This window comes from Chiloscyllium punctatum, unplaced genomic scaffold (genome assembly GCF_047496795.1).
Source record: "Chiloscyllium punctatum isolate Juve2018m unplaced genomic scaffold, sChiPun1.3 scaffold_1262, whole genome shotgun sequence".
NCBI lineage: Eukaryota > Metazoa > Chordata > Chondrichthyes > Orectolobiformes > Hemiscylliidae > Chiloscyllium > Chiloscyllium punctatum.
This window is the reverse complement of record NW_027310996.1, coordinates 11,255-22,500: the sequence shown is the minus strand read 5'-3', so window position 1 is coordinate 22,500 and position 11,246 is coordinate 11,255.

The window sequence follows — 11,246 nt, the reverse complement described above, 5'->3', positions numbered from 1 at the left end:
TTAGAATATTTTCGAGTTGGTATAAATCAGTAACCACTGACACTTAGAATTTTTTCGAGTTGGTATAAATCAGTAACCACTGACACTTAGAATATTTTCGGGTTGGTATAAATCAGTAACCACTGACACTTAGAATATTTTCGGGTTGGTATAAATCAGTAACCACCGACACTTAGAATATTTTCGAGTTGGTATAAATCAGTAACCACTGACACTTAGAATATTTTCGGGTTGGTATAAATCAGTAACCACCGACACTTAGAATATTTTCGGGTTGGTACAAATCAGTAACCACTGACACTTAGAATATTTTCGAGTTGGTATAAATCAGTAACCACTGACACTTAGAATTTTTTCGAGTTGGTACAAATCAGTAACCACTGACACTTAGAATATTTTCGAGTTGGTATAAATCAGTAACCACTGACACTTAGAATTTTTTCGAGTTGGTATAAATCAGTAACCACTGACACTTAGAATATTTTCGGGTTGGTATAAATCAGTAACCACCGACACTTAGAATATTTTCGGGTTGGTACAAATCAGTAACCACTGACACTTAGAATATTTTCGAGTTGGTATAAATCAGTAACCACTGACACTTAGAATTTTTTCGAGTTGGTATAAATCAGTAACCACTGACACTTAGAATATTTTCGACTTGGTATAAATCAGTAACCACTGACACTTAGAATATTTTCGGGTTGGTATAAATCAGTAACCACCGACACTTAGAATATTTTCGAGTTGGTATAAATCAGTAACCACTGACACTTAGAATATTTTCGGGTTGGTATAAATCAGTAACCACCGACACTTAGAATATTTTCGGGTTGGTACAAATCAGTAACCACTGACACTTAGAATATTTTCGAGTTGGTATAAATCAGTAACCACTGACACTTAGAATTTTTTCGAGTTGGTATAAATCAGTAACCACTGACACTTAGAATATTTTCGGGTTGGTATAAATCAGTAACCACCGACACTTAGAATATTTTCGGGTTGGTATAAATCAGTAACCACTGACACTTAGAATTTTTTCGGGTCGGTACAAATCAGTAACCACTGACACTTAGAATATTTTCGGGTTGGTATAAATCAGTAACCACCGACACTTAGAATATTTTCGAGTTGGTATAAATCAGTAACCACTGACACTTAGAATTTTTTCGAGTTGGTATAAATCAGTAACCACTGACACTTAGAATATTTTCGGGTTGGTATAAATCAGTAACCACCGACACTTAGAATATTTTCGAGTTGGTATAAATCAGTAACCACTGACACTTAGAATTTTTTCGAGTTGGTATAAATCAGTAACCACTGACACTTAGAATATTTTCGGGTTGGTATAAATCAGTAACCACCGACACTTAGAATATTTTCGAGTTGGTATAAATCAGTAACCACCGACACTTAGAATTTTTTCGAGTTGGTATAAATCAGTAACCACTGACACTTAGAATTTTTTCGGGTTGGTATAAATCAGTAACCACCGACACTTAGAATATTTTCGAGTTGGTATAAATCAGTAACCACTGACACTTAGAATTTTTTCGGGTCGGTATAAATCAGTAACCACTGACACTTAGAATTTTTTCGAGTTGGTATAAATCAGTAACCACTGACACTTAGAATATTTTCGGGTTGGTATAAATCAGTAACCACTGACACTTAGAATTTTTTCGACTTGGTATAAATCAGTAACCACTGACACTTAGAATTTTTTCGGGTTGGTATAAATCAGTAACCACTGACACTTAGAATATTTTCGGGTCGGTACAAATCAGTAACCACTGACACTTAGAATATTTTCGGGTTGGTATAAATCAGTAACCACTGACACTTAGAATTTTTTCGAGTTGGTATAAATCAGTAACCACTGACACTTAGAATTTTTTCGGGTTGGTATAAATCAGTAACCACCGACACTTAGAATATTTTCGGGTTGGTATAAATCAGTAACCACCGACACTTAGAATTTTTTCGGCTCAGTAGAAATCAGTAACCAAGCGCATTTTTGAATTGGTTACTGATTTCTCCGTTCGAGTTGCGGCTGCGGTTGGCTTCAAATAGTGGTGGGGGCTTAATTATCGCCGAGGGGAGCATGTCCCGGTGGTGTGGCCGAGGATGGAGTGCCTTTTGAAGGGGGTGTTTCTGAATTTGGACCCTTTTTGAGTTGCATGGCCGGATGGGTGTGGTTTTGAAGGGTGTGTCTGTCTGGAGTGGCACCGGCGTTGGTGTGAGGCTGAGGGTGGGCGTTCGGTTCCTGGTTAGGGATAGGGAAAGGGTGAGACTTAGCTTTAGTGCTCGTGCCCCCGATTTTGGTAATGTTTGACGTCAATTTTCCAAGGAGGCGAATGCAAGGCTTCAGAGGGACTTTGAGTGTTCGGGGGCGGGGTAGCTCAGCCGGATTTGCCCCGGCGGTTCTGCGGACGGTGTTGACTTCGAGGGCGGACCGGCCCCCGTGTTCAGTCCGAATATCGTGCATTGTTAACGGCGGGAAGTGTTCCAAAAGGGAATGGGATTGAATGTGACTGCTGAAGCCGACTTTGAGACCTGTAACGCGGGTAGCTCAGCCGGATTTGACCCGGCGGTTCTGGCGACGGTCTCGCCTTCGAGGGGGGAGCGCCCCGCGTGTTCAGGCCGAATTTTGTGCATTTCCATCGGCGGGAAGAGGTCCAAACGGGAATGGGATTGAATGTGACTGCTGAAGCCGACATTGAGACCTCTAACGCGGGTAGCTCGGCAGGATTTGACCCGGCGGTTCTGCCGAAGGTCTCACCTTCGAGGGGGGAGCGTCCCGCGTGTTCAGGCCGAATATCGTGCATTGTTAACGGCGGGAAGTGTTCCAAAAGGGAATGGGATTGAATGTGACTGCTGAAGCCGACATTGAGACCTCTAACGCGGGTAGCTCGGCCGGATTTGACCCGGCGGTTCTGGCGACGGTCTCGCCTTCGAGGGGGGAGCGTCCCGCGTGTTCAGGCCGAATTTTGTGCATTTCCATCGGCGGGAAGAGGTCCAAACGGGAATGGGATTGAATGTGACTGCTGAAGCCGACATTGAGACCTCTAACGCGGGTAGCTCGGCCGGATTTGACCCGGCGGTTCTGCCGAAGGTCTCACCTTCGAGGGGGGAGCCTCCCGCGTGTTCAGGCCGAATTTTGTGCATTTCCATCGGCGGGAAGAGGTCCAAACGGGAATGGGATTGAATGTGACTGCTGAAGCCGACATTGAGACCTCTAACGCGGGTAGCTCGGCCGGATTTGACCCGGCGGTTCTGCCGAAGGTCTCACCTTCGAGGGGGGAGCGCCCACCGTGTACAGGCCGATTTTCATGCATTTCCAACCGTGGGAAGGGGTCCGAAAGGGGATGGGGGTGAACGTGACTGCTCAACCCGACTTTGAGACCTGTAACGCGGGTAGCTCAGCCGGATTTGACCCGGCGGTTCTGGCGACGGTCTCGCCTTCGAGGGGGGAGCGTCCCGCGTGTTCAGGCCGAATTTTGTGCATTTCCATCGGCGGGAAGAGGTCCAAACGGGAATGGGATTGAATGTGACTGCTGAAGCCGACATTGAGACCTCTAACGCGGGTAGCTCGGCAGGATTTGACCCGGCGGTTCTGCCGAAGGTCTCACCTTCGAGGGGGGAGCGCCCACCGTGTACAGGCCGATTTTCATGCATTTCCAACCGTGGGAAGGGGGCCGAAAGGGGATGGGGGTGAATGTGACTGCTCAACCCGACTTTGAGGCATCTAACCCGGGTAGCTCAGCCGGGTTTGACCCGGCGGTTCTGCCGACGGCCTCGCCTTCGAGGGGGGAGCGTCCCCCGTGTACAGGCCGATTTTCATGCATTTCGAACCGTGGGAAGTGGCCCAAAAGGGGATGGGAGTGAATGTGACTGCTCAACCCGACTTTGGCGCTTCCGAGCCGGGTAGCTCAGCCGGGTTTGACCCGGCGGTTCTGCCGACGGTCTCGTCTTCGAGGCGGGTGCCTCCCCCGTGTACAGGCCGATTTTCATGCATTTCGTACCGTGGGAAGTGGTCCAAAAGGGAATGGGGGTGGACGTGACTGCTCATACCGACATCGAGACTTGTAAGCCGTGTAGCTCGGCCGGGTTTGATCCGGCGGGTCTGCCGACGGTCTCGTCTTCGAGAGGGGGGCCTCCCCCGTGTACAGGCCGATTTTCGTGCATTTCCAACGGTGGGAAGAGGTTCAAAAGGGGATGGGGGTGAATGTGACTGCTCAACCCGACTCTGAGGCTTCTAACCCGGGTAGCCCGGCCGGGTTTGACCCGGCGGTTCTGCCGTCGGTCTCGCCTTCGAGGGCGGAGCCTCCCCCGTGTACAGGCCGATTTTCGTGCATTTCAAACCGTGGGAAGCGGTCCAAAAGGGGATGGGAGTGAATGTGACTGCTCATACCGACCTTGGCGCTTCCGACCCGGGTAGCTCAGCCGGGTTTGACCCGGCGGTTCTGCCGACGGTCTCGTCTTCGAGGCGGGTGCCTCCCCCGTGTACAGGCCGATTTTCATGCATTTCGTACCGTGGGAAGTGGTCCAAAAGGGAATGGGGGTGAATGTGACTGCTCAACCCGACTCTGAGGCTTCTAACCCGGGTAGCTCGGCCGGGTTTGACCCGGCGGTTCTGCCGTCGGTCTCGCCTTCGAGAGGGGCGCCTCCCCCGTGTACAGGCCGATTTTCGTGCATTTCCAACGGTGGGAAGAGGTTCAAAAGGGGATGGGGGTGAATGTGACTGCTCAACCCGACTCTGAGGCTTCTAACCCGGGTAGCCCGGCCGGGTTTGACCCGGCGGTTCTGCCGTCGGTCTCGCCTTCGAGGGCGGAGCCTCCCCCGTGTACAGGCCGATTTTCGTGCATTTCAAACCGTGGGAAGCGGTCCAAAAGGGGATGGGAGTGAATGTGACTGCTCATACCGACCTTGGCGCTTCCGACCCGGGTAGCTCAGCCGGGTTTGACCCGGCGGTTCTGCCGACGGTCTCGCCTTCGAGGGGGGAGCGTCCCCCGTGTTCAGGCCGAATTTTGTGCATTTCGAACCGTGGGAAGTTGCCCAAAAGTCGATGGGAGTGAATGTGACTGCTCAACCCGACTTTGGCGCTTCCGAGCCGGGTAGCTCAGCCGGGTTTGACCCGGCGGTTCTGCCGACGGTCTCGTCTTCGAGGCGGGTGCCTCCCCCGTGTACAGGCCGATTTTCATGCATTTCGTACCGTGGGAAGTGGTCCAAAAGGGAATAGGGGTGGACGTGACTGCTCATACCGACATTGAGACTTGTAAGCCGTGTAGCTCGGCCGGGTTTGATCCGGCGGGTCTGCCGACGGTCTCGTCTTCGAGGCGGGTGCCTCCCCCGTGTACAGGCCGATTTTCGTGCATTTCGAACCGTGGGAAGTGGTCCAAAAGGGGATGGGGGTGGACGTGACTGCTCAACCCGACTTTGAGGCTTCTAACCCGGGTAGCTCGGCCGGGTTTGACCCGTCGATTCTGCCGATGGTCTCGTTTTGGAGGGGGGAGCCTCCCCCGTGTTCAGTCCGATTTTCGTGCATTTCGAACCGTGGGAAGTGGCCCAAAAGGGGATGGGAGTGAATGTGACTGCTCATACCGACTTTGGCGCTTCCGAGCCTGGTAGCTCAGCCGGGTTTGATCCGGCGGTTCTGCCGACGGTCTCGTCTTCGAGGCGGCTCCCTCCCCCGTGTACAGGCCGATTTTCATGCATTTGCAACGGTGGGAAGTTGCCCAAAAGGGGATGGGAGTGAATGTGACTGCTCAACCCGACTTTGGCGCTTCCGAGCCTGGTAGCTCAGCCGGGTTTGAACCGGCGGTTCTGCCGACGGTCTCGTCTTCGAGGCGGCTCCCTCCCCCGTGTACAGGCCGATTTTCGTGCATTTCGAACCGTGGGAAGTGGTCCAAAAGGGAATGGGGGTGGACGTGACTGCTCAACCCGACTCTGAGGCTTCTAACCCGGGTAGCTCGGCCGGGTTTGATCCGGCGGTTCTGCCGACGGTCTCGTCTTCGAGGCCGGTGCCTCCCCCGTGTACAGGCCGATTTTCGTGCATTTCCAACGGTGGGAAGTGGTCCAAAAGGGAATGGGGGTGGACGTGTCTGCTCATACCGACTTTGAGACTTGTAAGCCGGGTAGCTCAGCCGGGTTTGTTCCGGCGGTTCTGCCGACGGTCTCGTCATCGAGGGGGGAGCCTCCCCCGTGTCCAGGCCGATTTTCATGCATTTCCAACCGTGGGAAGTGGTCCAAAAGGGAATGGGGGTGAATGTGACTGCTCATACCGACTTTGAGACTTTTAAGCCGGGTAGCTCAGCCGGGTTTGACCCGGCGGTTCTGCCGACGGTCTCGCCTTCGAGGGGGGAGCGTCCCCCGTGTTCAGGCCGAATTTTGTGCATTTCGAACCGTGGGAAGTTGCCCAAAAGTCGATGGGAGTGAATGTGACTGCTCAACCCGACTTTGAGACTTGTAAGCCGGGTAGCTCAGCCGGGTTTGACCCGGCGGTTCTGCCGACGGTCTCGTCTTCGAGGCGGGTGCCTCCCCCGTGTACAGGCCGATTTTCATGCATTTCGTACCGTGGGAAGCGGTCCAAAAGGGGATGGGAGTGAACGTGACTGCTCATACCGACTTTGGCGCTTCCGAGCCGGGTAGCTCAGCCGGGTTTGACCCGGCGGGTCTGCCGACGGTCTCGCCTTCGAGGGGGGAGCGTCCCCCGTGTTCAGGCCGAATCTTGTGCATTTCGAACCGTGGGAAGTTGCCCAAAAGTCGATGGGAGTGAATGTGACTGCTCAACCCGACTTTGAGACTTGTAAGCCGGGTAGCTCAGCCGGGTTTGACCCGGCGGTTCTGCCGACGGTCTCGTCTTCGAGGCCGGTGCCTCCCCCGTGTACAGGCCGATTTTCGTGCATTTCCAACGGTGGGAAGTGGTCCAAAAGGGAATGGGGGTGGACGTGTCTGCTCATACCGACTTTGAGACTTGTAAGCCGGGTAGCTCAGCCGGGTTTGTTCCGGCGGTTCTGCCGACGGTCTCGTCATCGAGGGGGGAGCCTCCCCCGTGTCCAGGCCGATTTTCATGCATTTCCAACCGTGGGAAGTGGTCCAAAAGGGAATGGGGGTGAATGTGACTGCTCATACCGACTTTGAGACTTTTAAGCCGGGTAGCTCGGCCGGGTTTGACCCGGCGGTTCTGCCGACGGTCTCGTCTTCGAGGCGGGTGCCTCCCCCGTGTACAGGCCGATTTTCGTGCATTTCGAACCGTGGGAAGTGGTCTAAAAGTCGATGGGAGTGAACGTGACTGCTCAACCCGACTTTGAGACTTGTAAGCCGGGTAGCTCAGCCAGGTTTGACCCGGCGGTTCTGCCGACGGTCTCGCCTTCGAGGGCGGACCCTCCCCCGTGTACAGGCCGGTTTTCGTGCATTTCGAACCGTGGGAAGTGATCCAAAAGGGAATGGGGGTGAACGTGACTGCCCAACCCGGCTTTGAGACTTGTAAGCCGGGTAGCTCAGCCGGGTTGGACCCGGCGGTTCTGCCGACGGTCTCGACTTCGAGGCGGGTGCCTCCCCCGTGTACAGGCCGATTTTCATGCATTTGCAACGGTGGGAAGTTGCCCAAAAGTCGATGGGAGTGAATGTGACTGCTCAACCCGACTTCGAGACTTGTAAGCCGGGTAGCTCAGCCGGGTTTGACCCGGCGGTTCTGCCGACGGTCTCGCCTTCGAGGGGGGAGCCTCCCCCGTGTACAGGCCGATTTTCGTGCATTTCCAACGGTGGGAACAGGTTCAAAAGGGGATGGGAGTGATTGTGACTGCTCAACCCGACTCTAGGGCTTCTAACCCGGGTAGCCCGGCCGGGTTTGACCCGGCGGTTCTGCCGACGGTCTCGTCTTCGAGGCGGGTGCCTCCCCCGTATACAGGCCGATTTTCATGCATTTCGAACCGTGGGAAGTGGTCCAAAAGGGAATGGGGGTGGACGTGTCTGCTCATACCGACTTTGAGACTTGTAAGCCGGGTAGCTCAGCCGGGTTTGATCCGGCGGTTCTGCCGACGGTCTCGCCTTCGAGGGGGGAGCCTCCCCCGTGTTCAGTCCGATTTCCATGCATTTCCAACCGTGGGAAGTTGCCCAAAAGGGGATGGGAGTGAATGTGACTGCTCAACCCGACTTTGGCGCTTCCGAGCCGGGTAGCTCAGCCGGGTTTGACCCGGCGGTTCTGCCGACGGTCTCGTCTTCGAGGCGGGTGCCTCCCCCGTATACAGGCCGATTTTCATGCATTTCGAACCGTGGGAAGTGGTCCAAAAGGGAATGGGGGTGGACGTGTCTGCTCATACCGACTTTGAGACTTGTAAGCCGGGTAGCTCAGCCGGGTTTGATCCGGCGGTTCTGCCGACGGTCTCGCCTTCGAGGGGGGAGCCTCCCCCGTGTTCAGTCCGATTTCCATGCATTTCCAACCGTGGGAAGTTGCCCAAAAGGGGATGGGAGTGAATGTGACTGCTCAACCCGACTTTGGCGCTTCCGAGCCGGGTAGCTCAGCCGGGTTTGACCCGGCGGTTCTGCCGACGGTCTCGTCTTCGAGGCGGGTGCCTCCCCCGTGTACAGGCCGATTTTCATGCATTTGGAACCGTGGGAAGTGGTCCAAAAGGGAATGGGGGTGGACGTGACTGCTCATACCGACTTTGAGACTTGTAAGCCGGGTAGCTCAGCCGGGTTTGACCCGGCGGTTCTGCCGACGGTCTCGCCTTCGAGGGGGGAGCCTCCCCCGTGTTCAGTCCGATTTTCGTGCATTTCCCACGGTGGGAAATGGTATCTTTCATTACGGGGACAAGGGTCTGAAGCGGTGAAGTCAGTAACCGGCATAGTTAAGGAAAGGGTTCGAATTTTCTCAACAGTACGAAAAAAGTGAGCAGGGAAGCTAGAGAAGGTGTCAGTGAGTCCCAAACGAGTGAACCGCAAAACTTAGGGAAATGCCCGAAAGCGTTTTAAAGGGTGAAATCGGGAACGAGGAAATGATCGGAAAGTGCCTGAAAGTGCTAAATGAGTAAACAGAAAAACGAAGAAAAATGTTTGAAAAGAAGAAGTGAGTAACCAGGAAAACTTAGAAAAATGTTCAAAACGAAGAAATCAGTAACCAGGAAAACTTAGAAAAATGATCAAAAAGAAGAAATGAGTAACCAGGAAAACTTAGAAAAATGTTTAAAAAGAAGAAATCAGTAACCAGGAAAACTTAGGAAAATGTTTAAAAAGAAGAAATCAGTAACCAGAAAAACTGCGAAAAATGTTTAAAAAGAAGAAATGAGTAACCAGAAAAACTTAGAAAAATGTTTAAAAAGAAGAAATCAGTAACCAGGAAAACTTAGAAAAATGTTTAAAAAGAAGAAATCAGTAACCAGGAAAACTTAGAAAAATGTTATAAAAGAAGAAGTGAGTAACCAGAAAAACTTAGAAAAATGTTTAAAAAGAAGAAATCAGTAACCAGAAAAACTGCGAAAAATGTTTAAAAAGAAGAAATCAGTAACCAGACAAACTGCGAAAAATGTTTAAAAAGAAGAAATCAGTAACCAGGAAAACTTAGAAAAATGTTTAAAAAGAAGAAGTGAGTAACCAGAAAAACTTAGAAAAATGTTTAAAAAGAAGAAATCAGTAACCAGAAAAACTTAGAAAAATGTTTAAAAAGAAGAAATCAGTAACCAGAAAAACTGCGAAAAATGTTTAAAAAGAAGAAATCAGTAACCAGAAAAACTTAGAAAAATGTTTAAAAAGAAGAAGTGAGTAACCAGAAAAACTTAGAAAAATGTTTAAAAAGAAGAAATCAGTAACCAGAAAAACGGCGAAAAATGTTTAAAAAGAAGAAATCAGTAACCAGACAAACTGCGAAAAATGTTTAAAAAGAAGAAATCAGTAACCAGAAAAACTTAGAAAAATGTTTAAAAAGAAGAAATCAGTAACCAGAAAAACTTAGAAAAATGTTTCAAAAGAAGAAGTGAGTAACCAGAAAAACTTAGAAAAATGTTTAAAAAGAAGAAGTGAGTAACCAGAAAAACTTAGAAAAATGTTTAAAAAGAAGAAATCAGTAACCAGAAAAACTTAGAAAAATGTTTAAAAAGAAGAAATCAGTAACCAGAAAAACTGCGAAAAATGTTTAAAAAGAAGAAATCAGTAACCAGACAAACTGCGAAAAATGTTTAAAAAGAAGAAATCAGTAACCAGGAAAACTTAGAAAAATGTTTAAAAAGAAGAAGTCAGTAACCAGAAAAACTTAGAAAAATGTTTAAAAAGAAGAAATCAGTAACCAGAAAAACTTAGAAAAATGTTTAAAAAGAAGAAATCAGTAACCAGAAAAACTGCGAAAAATGTTTAAAAAGAAGAAATCAGTAACCAGAAAAACTTAGAAAAATGTTTAAAAAGAAGAAGTGAGTAACCAGAAAAACTTAGAAAAATGTTTAAAAAGAAGAAATCAGTAACCAGAAAAACGGCGAAAAATGTTTAAAAAGAAGAAATCAGTAACCAGACAAACTGCGAAAAATGTTTAAAAAGAAGAAATCAGTAACCAGAAAAACTTAGAAAAATGTTTCAAAAGAAGAAGTGAGTAACCAGAAAAACTTAGAAAAATGTTTAAAAAGAAGAAGTGAGTAACCAGAAAAACTTAGAAAAATGTTTAAAAAGAAGAAATCAGTAACCAGAAAAACTTAGAAAAATGTTTAAAAAGAAGAAATCAGTAACCAGAAAAACTGCGAAAAATGTTTAAAAAGAAGAAATCAGTAACCAGACAAACTGCGAAAAATGTTTAAAAAGAAGAAATCAGTAACCAGGAAAACTTAGAAAAATGTTTAAAAAGAAGAAGTGAGTAACCAGAAAAACTTAGAAAAATGTTTAAAAAGAAGAAATCAGTAACCAGAAAAACTTAGAAAAATGTTTAAAAAGAAGAAATCAGTAACCAGAAAAACTGCGAAAAATGTTTAAAAAGAAGAAATCAGTAACCAGAAAAACTTAGAAAAATGTTTAAAAAGAAGAAGTGAGTAACCAGAAAAACTTAGAAAAATGTTTAAAAAGAAGAAATCAGTAACCAGAAAAACGGCGAAAAATGTTTAAAAAGAAGAAATCAGTAACCAGACAAACTGCGAAAAATGTTTAAAAAGAAGAAATCAGTAACCAGAAAAACTTAGAAAAATGTTTCAAAAGAAGAAGTGAGTAACCAGAAAAACTTAGAAAAATGTTTAAAAAGAAGAAGTGAGTAACCAGAAAAACTT